Consider the following 19185-nt stretch of genomic DNA (forward strand, 5'->3'; position numbering starts at 1 on the left):
ATGCGATTTACGCAATGACGTATATGTCGACCACAACGATTTGCCTTTGTATAGAAAATATTGGAATAGTATAACACAAATCGCGGTTGTAGTAACATACTATCGATTTGCGAGATGTTTTGTTTGTTAATATCGATTTGTAACCTATTATGCTGAATTTTTTTAGCGATATGTATATCGATTTGTAACATATTATGTGTTTGCTAGTGTGGATTTGTAAGATATTTGTATTATGATATTGAAACGTGTGTATGCGACATTTACATTGTTGCGCGATTGCGGTGGCGATTTGCATATTTAAATCATCGTTCATTTAGTGATTAAAATTGAAATCGCTTCACAACGTCGTAGATGTCATTAAATCGTTGTCACGTGAATCACTATCATCAACACACATATACGATAAGTCGTTTCTTTTATTGGCATGATAAATAACAACTCGATGCATAGTATAGTGCGATGCAACTGACGATTATGACAGATAACATGAAGAATGATGTGCATGTACATTTAATTTTGCATGGCCGGCAGAGTGCACATAGTTTTCATTCTCCTCCTCCTTCCTTTGCTTTTCCTTCTCTTCGTCATCCTTCTTCTTTTTCATCCTTAGTTCTTCCTCATCTTTCTTCGTTTGCTTTTCATCTTCAATATCTGATGGATCAGGCTCCGCATAATAAATATTCAACAATTTGTTCTTGTCTTTTTCATTCTCAATGTTCATTATATTTTGGTACTTTCATAACCCTCATATATATCAGATTGGCGGATGATTTCTCCAAGAATCATCCCCTCCAACGGCAAAGACTTTCTTGTCTTACGAATTGTAGTCACTGCTAACCTGCACAACATATAAATTTAACTGCATCATTATATGTTACAACCGCCTCCCCAAGTATATATTATTATAAATTATCACATTTGTTACGTAATCACGAACATTACAAGTCGTCGCAATATTTGGCTTCATAAGTAAACATTGTAGTACGATTTAGCAAAATTAAGTACAAATCGAGATAACTTCATAATTACACATCGCTACTGCATCAAACGTATAAATCATTGCTGCTTCAAACGTACAAATTGTTGTACAAATCACACCCTTCATAAGTACATATCGTTGCAACCTTTTGGCTTCGTAAGTAAACATCGTAGTACGATTTAGCAAACTTAAGTACAAATTGTGGTAACTTCATAAATCATAAATATACATGTCTACTGCTTCAAACATATAAATCCTTGTTGCATCGAATGTACAAATCGTTGCTTCAAACGTATAAATCATTTTAAAAATTGAACTCTTCATAAGTACATATCATTGTAAATCATAAATCGCTACTGCATTAAATGTATAAATCGTGGATGTTTTAAATGTATAAATCATGAATCATAAATCGTAAATCACTACTCCTTGAAATGTATAAATCGTTGTTGCATCGAACAAATCGCTACTGCATTAAATGTATAAATCATTGTTAAATTCAAACTTACAAATTATTGTAGAAATTTAGCCTTCATAAGTACATATTGTTGTAATGTTTGGCCTTCATAAGAACAAATCGTGCTAACTGTTTTTTGACGACTAGAAGGTGGATAGGTATAAATCGATTTGTTTCAGTATGAAAATAGGTGTTATTTAGCATGAATAGTATAACCAGTTGTAAGATTTAACATTCAAATTTATAAATTAATTTGTTTACATAACGAAATCTTACACAAAACTCACTGAAAAGACACAAGTTTTGCTAATCCGACAGTGGAGGAGAAACACCTAGAAGGTAGATGTAGCCGATGGTGGCAACGGTGCTTCGACTACGCTCCGATGGCAGTAGACGACGAAAAGGGGTGTTCTGACGCAGCAAACGATGACAAAGGGGTGCTCCAGTGGCAGCAGACGACGACAAAGGGTGACACCGGGCAACAGACGACATCAAAGGCTGCATCGTCAAAGGGAGCTCCTGTTACAGCAGATGGTGCATCGTCAAAGGGTGAGCCAGAACATTTAGGGTGACATATTGTGAGGAGCTCTTGTTAAATCTGAATCGTTTACTCCTTAGGGCGAAAACGATGATGATTTTAACCCTTTCTCTTTTCTGGCAGGCAGACATTTTTGTTCTTTACTCGAAATGTCGTTTCATGACACTAATGGCAGCAAGAAAGGTTACTTAAGTCTTTGCAAACAAATGGGACTCTGATGCTAAGTTATGTTGATACACACGGGGAAACGAGCCCCACGTGCTTACATATGTGGCGCTCATTCAAACTTGAGAACACGCACCTGCGTGTTCTGGGGGAACATATAACCTGCTTCGGTAGTATGTTCCTACCAACCTCACTTCTCATAGTGCAACAGTTTCCTGAAGCCAGTGGTTGGTACACCACTTTCCCTTTTCAAATTCAAACTTAAACTATTGCTATCACCAACTGGGGTCAGTGGTTGAACCAACTCGGACCAACATCGACTCAAAATACATTAACCGATTACTCTCTTAAGTACAACTTGGCTAATTGGCAAAACTTGGGCAGATTATTATTTTAATTCCATTGGTTAATGACACAGGTCCAACTCAGGTTGACAGACTTAATTTCACTAAAAATGACTTTCAGAGTTGCATTTGTTACTGAGACAAACCAGTAATCCTAGCCTAATGGAACAGTCCCCACTTAGACCAACCATTCTGGAAATGTTGACTTTGGACTGGAGTGATGTAAAAGACAAAGCCATCTCTCCCTCTCTCTCTCTCTCTCTCTCTCTCTCTCTCTCTCTCTCTCTCTCTCTCTCTCTCTCTCTCTCTCTCTCTCTCTCTCTCTCTAAGCGCTGTGGCATGAGTCCACGTCCATTAGAGCAGCACCAGCAGTGGCCCTTTAAGGGGTGTTTGAATCCCCGTCCGTGGATACGTTGAGTGCTGACCCCACACACGTCAGCACGCCCACACAAACGTAGGATGAGCAGATGCTGTGTGCCCCCCACCACACACACGGAACAGTGGTGGACGGACAGTCATGAATTTACCAAAAAAAAAGTTTTTGTTTGGTATGCGTGGACAGGGCAGGACAGTGCATCATGTTCTGTTCACAAATGTTCACTTAAAGGTATGTTTGATCACTTGTTCAAGGTTGGACAAAATGAATAAAAAGAATGGAACAAAATATTTGTTTTGTTCATTCAGTAACAATTGTTCCAAGTCCAACAGTTGTTTGGATCGTACTCAGAATGCTATATTCCAACAAAGCAGGTTATATGTTCCCCCCCCCGAACAGGGCAGTTAGCTACATCTCATGTTCGGGGGTCCCAAAGAGCACCACGTATGTAAGCATGTGCGTCTCGTATCCCCATGTTTGTCAGCATTAATTAGCATTGGAGTTTGATGCGATTGCAAAGACTTAAGTACCCTCTCCTCCATTGGTGCCAAAAAAAAATGACGATTCTTGAAAAGGAGTGGTTGTAAAGACTTAAGTGCCCCAAAGATGATTATTTAAGACCCAGTCTCTGCACTGCAGGATTATCTGAGAAAGAAATCTCCCATGGAGGAAGCCATGAACATCAACCCTCTCACTCTCTCTCTCTCCCTTCTTTTTCTACTTCTATGCACATCCAACAGAAGAACTTACATTGCTCCATCAAGCACCGGCTAACCTGCACATTGACTGTTGTGGAGCTTGATTCAGAGTTTTTACCCTTACAGGAGGAGGGTTTGGGGGCTCCTCTCAGCGTGGGTAGCATCATTCAACTAAATGAGTTGTAGATCCTGATTCAAAATTTTTACCCTTATAGGAGGAGGGTTTGTGGGCTCCTCCCAGCGTGGGTAGCATCATTCAACTTGATTCGTTGTGGAGCCTGATTCAGAGTTTTTGCCCTTACAGAAGAGGGGTCTAGGGGCTCCTCCCAACGTGGGTAGCATCATTCAACTTGAAGAGTTGTGGAGTCTGATTCAGAGTTTTTACCCTTACAAAAAGGGGGGTCTGAGGGTTCCTCCCAGCGTGGGTAGCATCATTCAACTTGATGAGTTGTGGAGTCTGATTCAAAGTTTTTGCCCTTATAGGAGGAGGGTTTGGAGGCTCCTCCCAGCGTGGATAACATCGTTCAACTTGATTCATTGTGGAGCTTGATTTAGAGTTTTTGCCCTTATAGGAGGAGGGTTTGGGGGTTCCTTCCAGCGTGGGTAGCATCGTTCAACTTGATTCGTTGTGGAGCCTGATTTAGAGTTTTTGCCCTTACAGGAGAGGGGTCCGGGGGCTCCCCCCGGCACGGGTCCCGGGTGTCGTGGTCAAAAAATGCACAGGGTATCGTGGTGAGAAAGACATATTTTTGTTCCAAGCAAGGTTGGAAGAAATTAATGGAAAATCCAACAAGGAGCATGCCAAAATCAAGATGTGGATGTCAAGCGAGAATGGTGTTGTGCAATTCAAATAACACAAAATAATAGGGGTCTGGTTTTTAGTTAAAAAGAGGAATAAAATGACAGTAGAAATCGCTGAAAATTTACAGAAATAAACTAGACTCAATAACGAAGACACCACTTTTTACGGATTTGGAATATGACCTTCGGTTAGGGAGATATGGCCCTGACAAGTTGGTCATAATTCGGGTAGCGATTTACAACGATTTGCTTACTGAATAACACTACAAATCGCTATAGCGATTTGCGGAATACACTACAAATCGCTATAGCGATTTGCGGAAGAATCTACAAATCGCTATAGCGATTTGCGGAAGACACTACAAATCGCTATAGCGATTTGTGGAAGACACTACAAATCGCTGTATGAAAGCCCGATAATACTACAAATCGTTGTTGGAAGACCCAAAAAAAAATTTGTCCGGAGGGCACTGCCCCCCGAGCCCCCCCCCGCCAGGGGCGGCCCCCTCTGGACCCCCCCCCCCCGCCCGCTGACTGCGCAGCGGGATCCGCGCCAAGGGGGAGCCTCCGGACCCCACATAAGTAGAGAAAGAAGGGAAAGAGAGTGAGAGGGTTGGTGTTCATGGCCTTCTCCAGGGGGAACTCTTTACCTCCCTTGATTTCTTCTCTAGAGAGAGAGAGAGGGTTTTACAGTGTTTTACGAAGAAGGAAAAAGAAGAAAATGATGATGGAGCAATATAGGATCGTCTGTTGGATGTGCACAGAAGTAGAGAGAGAAGGGAGAGAAAGTGAGAGGGTTGATGTTCATGGCCTTCTCCAGGAAGAACTTTTTGCCTCCCTTGATTTCTTCTCTAGAGAGAGAGAGGGTTTTACAGTATTTTACGGAGAAAGAAGAAGAAGACTTTGAAGAGTCAACATCATCCTCGACTTTTTGGATGAAGGACATGTTTGTCCTTTTTTTGAACAGAGAAAGAAGAAGAAGACTTTGAAGAGTCAACATCATTCTCGACTTTCTGGATGGAGGACATGTTTGTCCTTTTTTTGAACAAAGACAGAAGAAGAAGACTTTGAAGAGTCAACATCATCCTCGACTTTCTGGATGGAGGACATGTTTGTCCTTTTTTTGAATTGTTTGTTTTTTCTTTTTTGAATAAAGGGCATTTTTGTCATTTTCTCAAACCATCACTTTATGAGAAGAATAGCAAGAAAGGGTACTTAAGTCTTTGCAACAACACCAGAGTCCGATGCAAAGTTATGTCAACATACACGAGAATACGAGCCTCATGTGCTTGTATACGTGGTGCTCATTCAAAGCCCCGAACACAGACGTGGGATTCAGTGAATCATCGGGGGCGAACATACACCACCCTCTCATATTCCAAATGTCCGATGTTTGAAGTTCGATATGGCATTAACATCTTCTTCTTAGGGAAGAAAGAAACTTCCACGATGAAAGAAGATTTAGTATCAATTGAATCCCTCCCTAATTGTCTAAATTTCAATCACAACAACAACCCGATTGCTGCTGCGAACAAAAGAAACTCCTCTCTAGTCAATGAGATAAAAAAAATCGAACAGAAAGAGAAACTATCGATATCATGAATGAATCAATTTCTTTGAAATATGTTGTGTTGTAGTTAAGATAGCAAGAATCTGAGGCATACCTTTGCCTTCGAGATGATCTTCACGGCGATGCGCCCTTCTGAGCCCTAGTAGAGTAGGCATGACCGAAATGGCCCCTCCCGAGCTTGCCGCAAAGATCTTGTTGTAGTCGAAGCTCGTCTAGCAGCCGCTCCACCTCGCCGCCGTCCTTCAGGATCGGCCCTTCCTTCGACTTTGCTGGCCCTTGCCACTTCATCGGTGACGACGGAGGAAACAGCTGCCAAAAGAACCCTTGCGGAAGAAGGAGCCTCTGTTGTGCTCGCCGTTCACGAAAGTCACCAGTGGCACCGCCACCTAGTGCGCAGCCATGTGTTGCTGCTACCTATGTGGGCTCGTGAACTTGGTCGTGCTGGACGTGGTGAGGATGCCTGCGGGGCTCTTCCAGAGGGCCATGCAGAGGAAGAAGCGGCAGATGGTGAGGAAGAAGAAGTCGGGGCTCCTCCACAAGCAGAAGCGCGACGACTCAGTGCTCCAGCAGGTCCACAAGCCGGTGGATCAATTTTTTTTTTTTTAACTTTGTTCCCTCTATTCATGTTCCTTTGGTAACAGGGGGGAGGTCGATCGAAAATAACACGTTAATGAACGGGCGGAATGCCATCCGCCATGTCCAATGTTTGTTAAAAGTTCTGTTCTCGACGTCTTTTTCGTCTCATACCGCGCATGGGACGACCCATCAAACATACTATTACTCGTATCTGCCCACCCTAATTTAAATTCATTGCTCCACCCCTGGATAGTTGGTCAAACGCCTGGTATCAACCAACTCTAAGCCAACTTGGTCACTTACTGATGTTTGAATTTTTTTTTTTAAAAGGCAGGCTGGATTAGGCAGACCCACCAGTTACTATTCAACGTACCACTGTGGTTTGAACCTGCAACGTCCCACCACAAGGTGACGTGCACTGCCAGCTCCTACCAACCACGCGGATTCCCCGGTGTGATGTTTGAATTTTGGTACACCTGTAGCTGGTTTGATGAGTTTATCAAAGTTTTACTCAAGGCTGTGCAGTCAAGAGTTTGTTCATCCCTGATAACCAGTCTTGGTTTTCATGGATTATAGTCTACAAGGGGTTCAGACTGTGTTGCAATGAAGGCTTCTTTGAGTTGGATTCAAGTTTTAAAAAATTATAATTTGACCTTGGACCAAGTCAATCAATCTAACTCGGGCCAAGCCAAGTCAATGATGAATATAGTGATGGCTCTGCTGCCAAAACTCCTAGCTAGCTAATCAGACCTAACCTCGTCTGGTAGGTGCATAATAAAACAGAGACCTAAATGCGCTAATCCAGCTTATTCTTGACCTAATCAAATGTGGATATGGATTGAAAAAGCTTTATGAGATCATGATCCGGGTAGATTTTGACCATGATAAATTACTTTTCAATAGGTTTTTGAATGGGAATAGGATTCAGATGTGATAAGCCAAAACCAAATCTGATCCATCTTAGCTAACCAGAATTAGAAAAGCTTAATCTGTCTGGTTATAGAAGGCAAACTTGTCATTTGGATTTCAGTAAGCGTCCCAGCGATCCAATTCAGTGTGACAATGGAAGACACATGGCTGGCAAACATGTTAGGTCAACTCATGATGGCTGAGTAATCTAAGGGAGTATTTGAATTGCAGACAGCTTTGGACAAGGACACCATGTTCTGTCCTGACCCCATGCAGGACAATTACAGGTGTCTTTGTCCAGCTATTGTTCATGTGTCCCTTGTTTGATTCATCATCGTGGACAACTTGGATAAATAAAAAAAGTATTTCAATTTTGTGTATTTTGACAAAAAAAATCTAAGCAAACATGTAAAAAATAGAATTTAACATATATTCACTCAATAAATTGCAAAAATCTAGATTAAAATACAAAACCCCTAAAATCCAAGCATACTAAAAAAAAACAGATTTAGCAAGCATTCATTCAATAAATAAAAAAAATATAGATTAAAACGTAAAACCCCTAAAATCTAAGTATATCAAAAATTAGACTTGGCATGTTCACTCAATAAACTGCAAAAATAGATATTAAACTATGGTACCCTTAAAATCCACGCATAGCTGAAAAGATTGGATTTAGCATGCATTAACTTAATAAATTTCAAAAACAAGGATTAGAATATAAAACCCGTAAAATCTAAGCAGAATTGAAAAAAAAATTACGGATTTAGCATGCATTCACTTAATAAATTGTAAAAATATGAATTAAAATACAATAACCCTAAAATCTAAAAATACTTGAAAAAATAAGATTTAGCATGTATTTACTCAATAAATTGCAAAAATACAAATTGAAATTGAGGACAACAAAAACCCTGAAACCTAATCAAATGCCCCATCATCACTGCCATGAATTAAAAGCTTAGGGGCAACAAAATACCTAAAATATGATGGAAAGGCCCATCATCATTCCATATTCAAACCCTAATGAGAGAGAGAGAAAGCACCTCCTTAATTTGCTGGAGAGCGAACGCCCAAGCGAATATGCCAAAAAAAAAAACCGAGGGAGGGCAGATGCATGCATTTCCCCTTTTTCTTTTGTTCAGTGGTGTCCTTTTCCAGGGGGAGGGCAGAATGGTTTTGAACAGACAAAAGGCATCTGCAAGATGTGTTGTTTGCGATGTCCATGTGTCATATGTTTGCGTAGGTATGCATGAATGTGTGGGCCCCACACAGGAGGCATGCGACAAATAGCGTGTCTCGATATTTCAAACATCCCCTTAAAGTCCCGTTTGAATCGCAAACAGTGCAGGACAAGGATGCATTGTTCTATCGTATACTGGTTAAGGGCATGACAGGATGAGTTGTCCCGTCCTATCCACATGCAAAAAAAATTAAATTTTTTTTAAGTGTCTGATAGTGTTCGTCCTTTGTTGGACCGTGGGGGGATGGAACTGTGGCGTCCCAAACCCCGACCTTGGAAAAAGCCCTTGATTTTTGAGGAAATTATTTTTTTGATATGGTTTTTATGAAAAACAGCTGAAATAAACATAAAGGGGGGTAAACAAGGGTAAAAAGGCCGCAAGTCCGAGCGGGCCACATGTAAGTGATTCATACAATCTCAAGTTCCAAAATATACAACCCAAGTGTTAAATTATACAAAATAAGACAATTTATAACTATCCTCACAGTCTCTCAAACAAGAGGGAAACATCCTCTCAACACCAAAACCCAAAAAAAGCTAGAATATGCAGTTAAGTGTGGGTCTCCAAGCCTCCAGACCATGCATTGTCACAACGCAGTTGTGCCTACTCATCACCTGCATCCTCATAAAATGGAGTCAGTACTCTTGCGAGTTGGTGAAGATCAACAACATCATATATCCATCTCTCAAAGGAAAAAGCATGCATATATAGCATGGAACATGTGACAGCATATATATGTGCATGTGTCAGGTAAGTGTATGTGCTACAAGTTTAAATAAGAACAAAAGTACAAGTACAACAGGCTGTAGAAGTAAAACAAGGAACTACGCAACTATTGTACACAAGTAGCTAAGAGCAGTAAAGGTGACAGAATGAGAATAATAACAACGTAGCAAGTAAAGAACTACTAAAGTAAGTTAGCTGTGATTGGTTAGTAATTATGTTCTTCTGATTACTCCTTCGGGTACGCGAAGAAACCTCGTATTCTGTGAGCCATGCACCCGACGTTTGTTATTCAAATTCTAATGTGATAACCGAGGATGTTACACACTGAGTAAACTTCATACGAGCAACACGCAGCTAAGAGAAACCCTCGCATAGGTAAGGATTGCAATCCATACCACTGCAGTAGTGAGGTACCTTAAAAGGTCACCTCGACCTCCCTAACTCTGAGTGACTGGAGGTCAAAGGATGCTTCAGCTCTTATAAGAATACGTGTTGTAGTAACGACTAGTCACTCAGGGTTGTACCATCCACCCTCTGTAAGGTGAATTGTTTTGTGAATGGGGCACGGCGATTTATCTTTCTTAGGCTCGGTTTGACACCATACCTCCTTCCGAGGTGTTTTTGCCTCATGATCCCCGTGGGTACCGCAAATGAGGACTTAGCCTGCCCATTCACATGTTTAGCCTCATACGGCCAACAAGGAGCGCATCGCCGGTGAAGGTGATCATCACACTATTTTATTTTATTTTCATTTCTAGGGTATAGACATACATGAGTTCACTCACGAACAAGGGGCCATCGCCCAAAGACTCTAACTGAGTCGAAAACCCACAACAAGTGTATTGCTCATACCCTATGGTGTTCAGTTTTTGTCATTCATTACATCACATGTGTAATTGTGCACTTCGTGCACTCATCTATGCCTCAAGCATGAGACCAAAGTGTACCTCTCTAGGTACGTACTAAGTAGTACATGTGTCAAGATGTGCTACATGTAGGTGTGAAACTAAAAGCCACACTTATCACATCATTCGCACATGTAATTATACAGGGGCATGATACGTAAGCATAATTATGAAAAACACATTTCAACAAGTTACAATGTGCGAGTGAGTGTACCAATTCACATTCTTAAGAGTTATGCAATTCTAATAGCAGAACAAAATCAGTATTACATGAACATCAAGCCAAAACAAGTATCATATACTTGAGTGTGAACCATATTACAATTTTCCAAGCAATCGAACTTCAAATATCATATATTGACAAATTTTGCTTAATCGGACCATTTTCATAAGAAAGATCCATGATTTCGACACACTCACGTGTTGAGATTGAAATTTAACTAATCTCATACTTATGGGAATTACATTGGCATTTCCATGGTTGGTCGTCGCGCTTGCAAAACCCAACGATGCCAAAACAATGATTTTAGGTGTAATTGTAGGAAACTTAAGACGGTGGAAATCTTTATGTACGTGTGGGCAACGTAAAGCTCACCTGACAACTCATACTAATGCTGCCAAGATGGGACAACGGAGAAACACGGGGTATACTCCTGACCCAACACTCATTCGACTACCCGAATGTCAAAAATGAGGTATGAAGTACCGACATGTCCAAAACACTAATTGGGACCCATAGGGCCATAGAACATGTGTTTGGACAAGGCACAAAATGTGCCAAGTGTCCAACTGGGTCTACTTGACAGCGAACCCACACATCCCACTTCCACTTGTTTACGGTTTTAACTACATTCTCTCTTTTATTATCTTTTTTTTTTATTGTTCGCTCTGCAAGCTTGCGGCAATGAGGGGACGACTGCATTCATTTAGCGAAGCAGCTAAGGGCTCAACCCAGTCTGGTCCAGATGGAACTAGACTTAGCTAGCCTCACCCTTGCCTAGATCTGACCAAGGGGGGTGTTGCAAGGGTGAGCAGACTGGAACACCCTGGACTGGTGCAGTTTGGGTGTTCAAACCAAGAACAAGACCCAACCTCGAAGTCTGGCCCTTCAGACCAGTCCCGAGGTGAGGGTCACAGAAGACCCTGGACTGAACCTAGTCCAGGCACTGCACTCGGTGTGCAGTCCGGACCAGGGCCGACTAGGCCACCCGGGTGCAATAGCACCCGGCGCCAATGGTCGCACCGACCCTAACAAGGGGCCAAGGAAAAAAGGTCGGGGTCTGGTCCTCTGGACCAGACCTTTGTCTAGAACCACCCCTGGTCTAGACCAAGAGGTTCAGATCGGGGGTGACAAGTAGCAGAAGGCTCGTGGCATGGAACCCAGGCCCGCATGCTACCCAGATGCACTAGCACCCGACGACAACCATTGCGCCAAGGCAAAAATGAAAGGAAAATGGGCCACGGGTCTGGTCCTCTAGACCAGACCACGACCGAAGTGTGGCCTTGGTATGAACCCATGGGTTCAGACCAAGCTCTGTTGTGGGATAGGGGTCTGGACCAAGCGCCCCAAGGCGGCAGGGCTACCCAGGTGGTGCTGGCACCCGGTGGCTTGTGCGTGCCAAGAGTGAAGACCCAGGGTGACTGGGTGGACCTGGCCGAGCCCTGCTTGGACCAGGATACACCTGGTTAGGTCTGACCGTGTAGGGGACAAACCAACCAAAACATGCACTGCAACAAAAAAAGAAGAAGAAAGAAGTAGACTGTGGTAAAGGAGCTAGGGCGAACCAAAAGCAAAAGGGGTGGCCACGGCTGGACGGGGCTACTGTCGTGCCCAGTCTGGTGCTCCAGTCACCAAAATAGGCTCAAAGGTGGTCCCAGCCGCCTAATGATAGTGAGAGGGGTTGAGGACAAATTATTACCACAAAAAAAAAGAAACTTAGTGTGAAACCAAGGATATGCCAATAGGCTACCCATTTGCATGTATGCTTAAAAACAAAACGCACAACACCTATCTTTATCAAATAGAAACAAGGAAAAACCTCAAGATGCATTTCATCCATAAATAATTTACAAATGAGGAGGCATAAGGCATAGATACATTTCATTATATATATATATATATATATTTTTTTTTTCTTAGACAAGAATAAAATGAAACAATGGCCTTCAAACCGAATGGAAAATCGGTTGTCTTGGGCCCCTCTTCTTTCATGGAATGAAAGGGTGGGTGCTTCGACAACCTAAAGCATCAAATATGATATCTAATCCACGAAGGTTCACGCATCCATAGATGCATCCGGCTTCATGGCTTCATATTTCAAGGTATGTACATTCTTATTTTTTTTTCTAAGAGAGAGAAACTACAATATATAAAGCTTCACCTTTGATTCCCGGATGGTGAAGGAGGTGGGAAAGCGATGGAGGTGCTATGAAGTTTGGTTGCAAAGCTAAGGCTCCACGAAAATGGTGTCTAAACCCACACACACCTCACGACTATGGAGAAGAGATGAGAATAAGAGAGAGAGAGAGAGAGACTCCAAAACTCGCCAAGCTCAAATGCCCTCTCTCCTTTCTTTAAAAGCTTTTATATTCAAGTGCTAATTCATCCTAGGGCTAGGATGAAATCTGGAAAAGATGAGTGGCTGGGGGTGATTCATGCCCCCCCCCCACCACCACCACCACCACCACTCCACTATTCGTTTTCTAGCATTCAAAAAGGCCAAAAAAGATTACAAGGGTGCCATGGGGGCTGCCGTCCCATGCACCTAGTGAGAGCTCATCCCACTTATTAATGCTCTCTCTCTTAAAAAGAGCTAAAAAGATTTTCGAAAATCTCATGGGGCGCAGCCCCATGCAAGTTCTTTGGAGGGGCCCCCCACCCTCATGATGATGCCTCATGCATCACCATGAGGTCACGCATATGGGTACGATCAATTGTGGCCCTCCCTTTTTTATCTTGCTCCAACCTTTATGAAATTGTCATTGTCCTAGCTGGTCAACTTGACCAGCTGGTCTTCATGGCTAGGTTCATCCACATCCAACTGAAAAGGTCGACCAGGGGCTTGGGTCACCCCCCCCCCCCCCTTCCTAGTTGAAACTTAGGCTAAAAATGAAATAATGCCACATAATAAAATTTTATTTACATACTTGTTTTCAACCAAATTTTAAGATAAATTCTTGTTCAAAATTTCAATATAACTAGATTCTCAAAGCACATTTCTAAATTTTCATCTCTCGTGAAAATCGCTCTTGTTATGACCCACATCTTATCGATATATGCTTTTCAGTAATTCACATGAAATAACAAGGTTTTGTCCTTGTTTGGGTCCCAAATTTGGGGATAAACTGAATATATATATATATATATATATTATGAATTTGATCTAAGATTCTCAGGATTAAATATGTCATGGATTGCCTTCAATTGTTGTGTACATCTCACTTACGTGGTTTAAGGCCTCGTATATCCATATATATAATTATGAAAAATTCTCGCAATCATACAAAAAATTTCATTCACTGAAGCACATCGTATTTTATATTATCTCAGATATATCGTGGGCTTTACATTCTTCCCTCCAAAAAGGGATTTCGTTCGCAAAATCACCAACATTAGGTTATAAAAAGATCAGGGTATTTCTCTCTCATGCATGCTTCTAGCTCCCATGTGCATTCTTTGATGCCATGGTGTTGTCAGCGTACTTTAACTAATGGTACAGTCTTCATACGGAAAACTTGATCTCGTCGATCAACAATCTCAATGGGTTGCTCAGCCATCATTAGATCTTTTTGAACTTCCACGTCCTCATACCGAATGATGTGTAATGGGTCAGAAATGTATTTCCTTAGCATCGACACATAAAAAACATTGTGAATATGGGCATACTGCTGAGGTAGCTCAACCTGATATGCTATTTCACCAACTCTTGCCAAAATCTCGAAGGGTCCAACGTATCTGGGACTCAACTTTCCCTTCTTACCGAAACGAAACACGCTCTTGGTCGGTGAGACTTTGACAAAGACCATGTCACCAACCTCAAATGATAGCTCTCATAGTCTCTTATTGGCGTAGCTCTTCTGCCTATCTTGCACTGCCTTCAAACACTCTTAAATCTTCTGCACTTGTTGAGTGTATTGTTGAAGAACAATCAATGATTCTCTAGATCTATCGTTGATATCATCCCAATACGACAGTGATCGGCAAGGTCACCCGTATAGTGCTTCGTACGGAGCCATTCCGATACTGGCGTGATAACTGTTATTATACGCAAATTCGACCAAACAAAGGTGTGAATCCCATTCACCCTTCCAGTCGAGCATACAAGCTCGCAATATGTTCTCTAACGTTTAAATCATCCTCTCTGATTGACCATTAGTCTGAGGGTGAAAAGTTGTACTAAACTTCAACCTCGTATCCAAAGCTGACTGCAATTGACCCCATAGTCGTGATGTGAACCTGAGATCACGATCGAAAATAATCGACATTTGTATGCCATGCAATCGCACAATCTTTCTGACATACAAATCAGCTAAGCTTTCAATAGACTGACTGATCCTGACAGGTAAGAAATGGGCAGACTTGGTGAGTCTGTCCACAACTACCCAAATCGCATCATGCTTTTGTCTGGTTTACTGTAAACCTACCACGAAGTCCATAGTATTATCTTCCCATTTCCATTGAGGAATCTTAATCCTCTGCATGAAACCACCAGGACACTGGTGCTCAATCTTGATTTGCTGGCAAGTCAAGCACCTCAATACGTACGCTGTTATTTCACGCTTCATACCATTGTACCAAAATTTTCTTTGTAAATCCTTGAATATCTTTGTCCCGCTAGAATGAACAATATACCTGGACATGTGAGCTTCATCGAGAATCTCCTTCTTCAGCTCAGGGTTGTTTGGAACCCAAAGTCGATCTTTCATACGAATACCACCATCATCTGACACACTAAAGAATGTGTCTTCGTATTCTGCTAGGGCTAGAAGCTTACCAAACTGGGCATCAAGCTTCTGAGCCTCCACAATTCTAGACAAAAACTATGATCGAATGGTCAGACCAAACAATTTGATCGATTCGCTTCCAATCGAGAAAGGCTTCCAAGCCATAAAATCTTCAATCAACTTCTGGCTCCACACGAGACTAGACAGAACACTTCTCGATTTGCGACTAAGCACATTTGCCACAACGTTCGCCTTACTAGGGTAGTAAGACAACGTAAAATCGTAATCCTTAATGAATTCGAGCCATCGTCGTTGTCTCATGTTCAACTCCTTTTGAGAGAACAAATACCTGAGACTCTTGCGGTCTAAAAAGACCTCAAACGATTCTCCATACAAATAGTGTCGCCAAGATTTCAAGGCAAACACCACTGCTGCTAATTCCAGATCGTGAGTCAGATAATTCCTCTCATGAATCTTCAACTATCTTAAAGCATAAGCGATCACTCTACCATGCTGCATTAGCACGCAACCCAAACCTATTCCAGAGGCGTCTATGTACACCACAAAACCACATCTACCTGATGGTAAAGCTAACATCGGTGAGGTCATCGGCTTTGACTTCAAGATCTAGAAACTCTCTTCACAAGCATCATTCCACTCAAACTTTATGCCTTTACGCAAAAGCTTCATTAACAGTAGCGCAATTCTCAAAAAATCCTGGATAAATCATCGATAGTATCCTGCCAACTCGAGGAAACTATGAATCTTTGAAACATTCTGAGGCTGCTTCCAGCCTAACACTGCTTCAACCTTTGCTGGATTAACTGACACTCCATCCTTGGATATCACGTGACCCAGAAACATAAGTTACTCAAGCCAAAACTCATACTTGGAGAACTTGGCAAACAATTTGTGCTCATGAAGTACTCCCAGAATGATATACAAATGTTCTCGATGCTGCTCAGGTGTGAACACCCCAAAATTTTCAAAATTTTGTAAATATTCCATTTTTGCCTTTGGCCCCCATTTTCTGAATAATTGAGTCACTTTTTATCAAAATTTCAGTTATTTCTCGGGTTTTACTGGAATCAAATCCATTTTTATATTTGACTCAATTTTCGGATTCGGATCCAACATTAAAACCCGAATCTGAGCCTCATTGTCCAATTTTTAAATTAAAATTACAAAAATACCAAAAATAATTTTTGAAAAGCTCAGACAGTCGATCCAGTGTCCATTTGGATCCATTGCTCTGTATTTCTCGATTCGAGGTGCAAACCTTAAATATTTCCTCAAAACTCGGATCCAAACCCATTTTCTGAAGAAATTTCAAAAAATCAAACCTGAATTCTCAAAAAACCCCTCTTTTATAAATATTTCTCGAAAATACAAAAAAATAATTTTAAATCCCTTTATTTTCCCATAGTTTTAGAGCTTTATTTCAAAAATATAAAAAATTTAGAAAATGTTAGAAAAAGAAAAAAAATCGAAATAGAAAAGTAAAAATACGAAAAAAAAATAGATTAGAAACTTCTTTTGAAATGATCATTTTTCTAAAAACCTGTTTTTAGAAAACCTTTTGAAAGGAGTTGCGTTCATGCAAAATTTTTCCTCTAGCGTTTCTCTCTCTTCCTTCTCCTCGCTTTTCTAGCCTCTATTCCCTTTTTGAAGGGGAATAAAAAGACAGAAAAGAAGAGAGAATGAGAAAAGGAAGAAGAGAGAGAAACTCTTTTGTAAGGTCTCATCTGACCAAAATTTTAAAAATATTTAAAAAAAATCACTCACCTCCGTTTTGAAAATTTGCGGAAAAAAATGGAGAGACGGGATTCACTCGTCGGTATGAGGTTTGACCATTCCTGGCGCCTTTACCAGGGGTAATCGAACCAAGGATCGAATTTATGCCTTTTTGCTTTGCTAAAATATCATCTAAGAATTTATCCTAAGTCTAAAATGCACAAAGAATCATGCTTGTGTGAATGCAAAGATGTATGCTCTTTTGAAAAAAATGATTTGAAAATTTGGGTTTTTCCAAGTGATTCTGAAATAAATATAATAATGAGAAAATGATTTTTGAAAGTTGAATCTAACTTAGAACTTGAGATGGATTTGAAAAGACATTTGAAGTTCTAAGTCTTGAAATAATCAGAGTTGGAAAAATAAGTCTTGAGTTGAAAAGAACGAAGAGAAAGGGGGATTTGAAGCTGAGATAGAAAAAATGAAGTTTCAAAGTCAAAATGGTTTTTGAACTTGAATTTTGAATCTGGATTTCGAAGTAGAGATGAAATTTGAAATGAAATTGAATTCCGGATTTAAAGTTTGAAATCAGAATGAAATTTAGATCTAAGAAATCCAAATAGAATTTGAAAATAGAATTGGATTTAAGAAATCTAGATGGGATCTGAAAAATGAAATTGGTTTTGAAATCTGGAAATCAAGATAGAATTGGATTTGAAATCTGGAATTGGGAGTAGAATTGGATTTGAAATCTGGAAATCAAGATAGAATTGGATCCGAAGTCTGGAATCCAAAATGGAGTTGAATAAGGGATGTGGAATCCTAGATAGAATTGGATCTAAAGTCAGAATCCTAAATGGGATTGGATCTGAAGTCTGGAATCCAAGATGAAGTTGAATTTGAAATCTGGAATCCTAAATGGAATTGGATCTAAAATCTGGAATCCTAGATGGGATTGGATCCGAAGTTTGGGATCCAAAAAATGAAGTTGGATCTAAAATATGGAATCCTAATTGGGATTTTCGAAGATGGGTCTGGATTTTGAAAACCCAGATTGAATTTAAAACTTAGAAAAAATCAAATTTTGAGATTCAGAATCAATCTCAAATCTTTGATTTTGAATTTGAGAATCAAGACTCAATCTTTAGATAGAATTTTTAAAGATAAAGAATAAACTTGATTTTAAAGTTTGAATTTGAAATTAGAAGATGAATCAGAAATTTCAAAGTTTTAACTTTAAAATTGGATTTGAATTTGAATCCTGAAAATGAATTTGGAATTTCAAAGTCAAATTGAACTTTGAAATTTGATTTGAGTGTGAACTTTTGAAAATGAATTTGAACTTTCAAAGTCAAATTGGACTTTGAAATTGGATTGTGAACTTTTGAAATGAGATAGAATTGATGAATTGAAATGGAAATTTGAAGAAAGATATTCAAGATCACTTGGATTTTGAAAAAAGGAATTTTGAAAATATGATGCAATTCTATTCTAAATGATGAATGAACTTAAAGAGTTTGAAATTAGATTTGAAAAGCATATTTCATTCTTTAAGTGAATTAAAATAAGATTGAAGATATAATACATCCCTGACTATGGTCATTGAATGTATTATATAATAATCGTATTAAAATTCGAGTGAAGAATAAAATACATTTTTGGTGCCTTTATAGAGTTTAAAATGAAATTAACTCTCAATATATCCTGACTATGGCCATTGATATATATCTTGAGCTAATTTTAAGTTAAGCTCTGATAAAGAAAAGAAATATTTTGAAAATATGATGATTTTTTAAGACGATCCAGTGTGGATCTGGTGTTATTCCATAAAAGATGAAAATCCTAAGTTTTGTTCACATCCTGACTATGGCCATTGATGCCAATCATCAACTTAGGATTTAATCACCTCTTATAAAACGATGCACGTGCCATTCGTGTGCTCATTTGTGATTTCTTGAGAAACAAAAGAAAATAATGAAACAAAGGGGTATTTCCATGCTCATTCATTCTATCTAAGACTGAAAATGTAGAGTTTTCATTAATGTCTAGCTTATTACAACACTGGAATTGAAAATATCAAAAACCTCTAATTCAGCTTTTCACATATTCCTGCAAAATGGAGTTAGCATAAGGTAAAATGCCATATATAGAAAAGGATGCATATGACTATACCTATACAAATTAATATTCCTATGCCAAACTAGAAATATATGTGGAGT

The 19185-nt window shown here is 40.0% G+C and overlaps 1 long non-coding RNA gene across 1 annotated transcript; it reads right to left on the reverse strand.

Moving 5' to 3' along the window:
- Positions 1 to 596: 596 nt before the first annotated feature.
- On the reverse strand, positions 597 to 6157 carry LOC149816778 (uncharacterized). Its single transcript, XR_016427716.1, has 2 exons — positions 6023 to 6157; positions 597 to 838 (listed from the first exon to the last, which is right to left on the reverse strand). It is a non-coding gene; the product is annotated as an uncharacterized LOC149816778 (long non-coding RNA).
- Positions 6158 to 19185: the final 13028 nt, after the last annotated feature.

The sequence above is a fragment of the Nuphar pumila genome, chromosome 14 (assembly GCF_984573655.1).
Source record: "Nuphar pumila chromosome 14, dmNupPumi1.hap1.1, whole genome shotgun sequence".
Lineage (NCBI taxonomy): Eukaryota > Viridiplantae > Streptophyta > Magnoliopsida > Nymphaeales > Nymphaeaceae > Nuphar > Nuphar pumila.